The sequence below is a fragment of the Apium graveolens genome, chromosome 2 (assembly GCF_009905375.1).
Source record: "Apium graveolens cultivar Ventura chromosome 2, ASM990537v1, whole genome shotgun sequence".
In the NCBI taxonomy this organism is placed as follows: Eukaryota; Viridiplantae; Streptophyta; class Magnoliopsida; order Apiales; family Apiaceae; genus Apium; species Apium graveolens.
This window is the reverse complement of record NC_133648.1, coordinates 230,316,508-230,319,877: the sequence shown is the minus strand read 5'-3', so window position 1 is coordinate 230,319,877 and position 3,370 is coordinate 230,316,508. Positions and strand designations below refer to the sequence as shown.

At 40.6% G+C, this 3,370-nt stretch overlaps 1 non-coding gene across 1 annotated transcript; it reads right to left on the bottom strand.

Annotated features, from left to right (window-relative positions):
* Window positions 1-2,248: 2,248 nt before the first annotated feature.
* Window positions 2,249-2,355, bottom strand: LOC141709688 (small nucleolar RNA R71). The gene has a single exon (XR_012570253.1). It is a non-coding gene; the product is annotated as a small nucleolar RNA R71 (small nucleolar RNA).
* Between the last annotated feature and the right edge of the window lie 1,015 nt (window positions 2,356-3,370).

The window sequence follows — 3,370 nt, the reverse complement described above, 5'->3', positions numbered from 1 at the left end:
GCTAACACCTTATGGAATCGACCACCAGGAATGCTTCCCAGTGATACAAAAGCCAATCCAGGCCAGAGGGAAGTTAAAGAACAGGTGAACCCCATCACCTTGAGGTCTGGAAAGGTCGCAATCCCCCAAATTCGGCAAGACAAAGAGTCTGAAAATTCTATCAAGAATGCAGGTGCGTGATAAGTGGCATTTTATACCACTTAGAACGTCTTAAAATGGCTTAAATTGGTGTCTTGAAATCAAGTATTTTGTGTATTTGATGCGTTTTTCTAGTGTTTGTGCGTTTCAGGGTAATAGTTGCATTTCGGGGGAGTAATCATCAATAATAAGCCTTGGCATGTGTCTAGCATTGCGAGAGGGAAGAGAGGAGCAGATTACACCGAAGAAACGGAGCAAAAATCAGACATTTTCCAGTAGGGGTCTGAGCGCCCGCTCAGCTATGCTGAGCGGCCGCGCAGGGACGGGAAATTATAATATTTATTTTAGACTCCTATTTCTGTTTGGCTTCCAACTTCTGAGTAATCTGAATTTTATGGGACTTCTGTATAAGTAGATTTCAGAGACGTTTCACATGTGTTGAATCGTTGTATTAATCAAGGAGCGAAGGAGATAAGCAAGAAGACCGTTTTAGCACACCGCAACGAAGAGGAAGCATATTTTATTATGATTCTTTATTTCGTTGTAACGTTGGATGCTAGTTTTCTTTGCTTTGAACTTATTTACTCTTGTGACGTACTCTGGTTTAATATAATTAGTTTAGTTATTATTCTCTTGTGTTTATTTATCATGTTTTCATATGAACCCATGATGATGATAAGTGCTATCATGGGCTAATCGTGATCATGGGGTCGTAACGGATTTACTATAGAATTTTTTAGTTAGTTGTTTAATACCTTAATGTGTGATGATTGTATGATATCTAGTATTGGTTGTGCGTATTCGTCTTATGTGCGTCGCGGACATATAAGATAAGGTGTTAATCTCTTGAGAAGCGACGGTGGATCTCGAGATTTAGAACTTGCCATGCTAGCATAGGTTCATGTATGATGTTGCATGATTAGTGGGTAACTCTAAACGTTTTATTCGCCCTGTGTAATTAAAAGGAATAACTTGTGCTTAAATCATTATGTTGTCAATTTCTGTAGACATATAGGGACTCAACATAATTGATGCCTATTCAACTTCTATCTTAATTATGGATGTTTGGTAGAATGGTATTAGTACAATGAAAGTTGGCTTTTATCAGTTTCGTGTTATTCGATTAATATCATCACTGTTGCATGCTAAGGGTAATAACAATGACTATTGAAGGAAGTAGTAATGAAGTTGTGATCTCATGAGTGTTTTAATATTGTTAATTTGAAGTGTTAATTAAGTGGGTAATTTTAGTAGTTAATTGTAGTTTATAATTAGTTAACAATCTAAGTGTTATTGTCTTAACATTGAGAAGTAAACATACATTGGTGAGTGAGTTTAATTGAACATAATTAGTCTGAGTCTCTGTGGGAACGAACTAGAAAGTATTCTATATTACTTGCGAACGCGTATACTTGCGTGTGTTATTAGCGCGTGTTTTCGCCCTAACAAGTTTTTGGCGCCGCTGCCGGGGACTCGGCGTATTTGTTTAGTTTATGTACTTACCATCATTGGTCGTTAGGACTCAGTGATTAAGACGTGTTACTTATTGTTTCCGGTTATGTTTCAGGTACTTTAGCGAGCGTTTATGCAAACTCGTTCTCGTACTCGCAAGAGGACTTTAGATACAGCTGAAGAGACAGACGAAGTTCTTGATATTCCGGAGAAGATAGATTTTGAAGATTCGGATTCAGAAAGTGAGCAGAAAGAAGCAGTAATCATGGGTGATCGTATTGTTCCGGCCGATCCAGCTCTTATAGACTTCTCTCGGCCTAAAATTGATGACATTCAGTCAAGCATTCTTCATCCGGCTATTCAAGCTAACACATTTGAAATCAAGACGGGCACTATTCAGATGGTGCAGAATTCTATTTCTTTTGGAGGTGCTGCGACTGAAGACCCCAACATGCACATAAGGAATTTTGTCGAGATCTGCAGTACTTTCAAATATAATGGCGTGACTGATGAGGCTATCAAGCTGAGGCTTTTCCCATTCTCACTGAGGGACAAAGCTAAGGACTGGTTACATTCTGAACCAGCTGGGTCCATCACTACTTGGCAAGATCTTGCGCCAAAGTTTCTGGTGAAGTTTTATCCAATGGCAAAGACTGCTGCTATGAGGAGTGCTCTTACTCAGTTTGCGCAACAACCTACAGAATCTATGTGCGAAGCTTGGGAACGCTACAAGGAAATGTTGAGAAAGTGTCCACATCATGGAATGCCCGATTGGATGGTGATCACTAGTTTCTATAATGGTTTGGGGGCCCAATCTCGGCCCATGCTCGATGCAGCAGCTGGAGGCGCCTTGTGGGATAAAAGCTATACTGAGGCTTATAATCTTATTGAGACTATGGCTGCAAATGAGCATCAAAACCCAACTCAGAGGATGATGCCTGGGAAGGTAGCAGGTATTCTGGAAGTCGATGCAGCCACCGCTATTGCAGCGTAGCTCCAAGCGCTGTCTATGAAGGTCGATTCTCTAGCTACCTATGGAGTCAATCAAATAGCTATGGTTTGTGAGCTTTGTGTAGGTTCTCATGCTATGGATCAGTGTTCTCTTGTCAACGAATATGTTCAGTATGTGAACAATTATCAGTGACAACAGCAGCCTGTGCCAGCTACTTATCATCCTAACAACAGAAATCATCCAAATTTTAGCTGGGGTAATAATCAGAATGCTATTCAGCCACCATATCAGCAAGGTGGATGTGATTGATTCTGCGGTTACTTCAGAACTCGATCATATGCTAATGTCTGATGCATTAGAAAAGGCCTTAGTGGGGGATTTTGATAGTGATGATGAAGATGGCAACGAGCAATTATAATATCTTAACGCTTCTCCCTGGAGGCGAAAGCTGGACATGCCGTTTGAATCTCTTGGTACTTCTGACCTCAAGAATGCTGAAGGAAAGCTCAAACCATCAATTGAGGAAGCACCTACCTTGGAGCTTAAGCCATTACCTGAACACTTGAGGTATGCTTTTTTAGGTGATGCATCTACTTTACCTGTTATTATATGATCTATTGGATGGACCATAGCAGACATCAAAGGGATCAGCCCTTCATATTGCATGCATAAGATTCTGCTAGAGGAGGGTAGTAAGCCAACTGTTGAGCAACAGCGCAGACTTAATCCTATCATGAAGGAGGTGGTGAAGAAAGAATTTCTGAAATGGCTGGATGCAGGCATCATTTATCCTATTTATGACAGTTCTTGGGTGAGCCCCGTGCAATA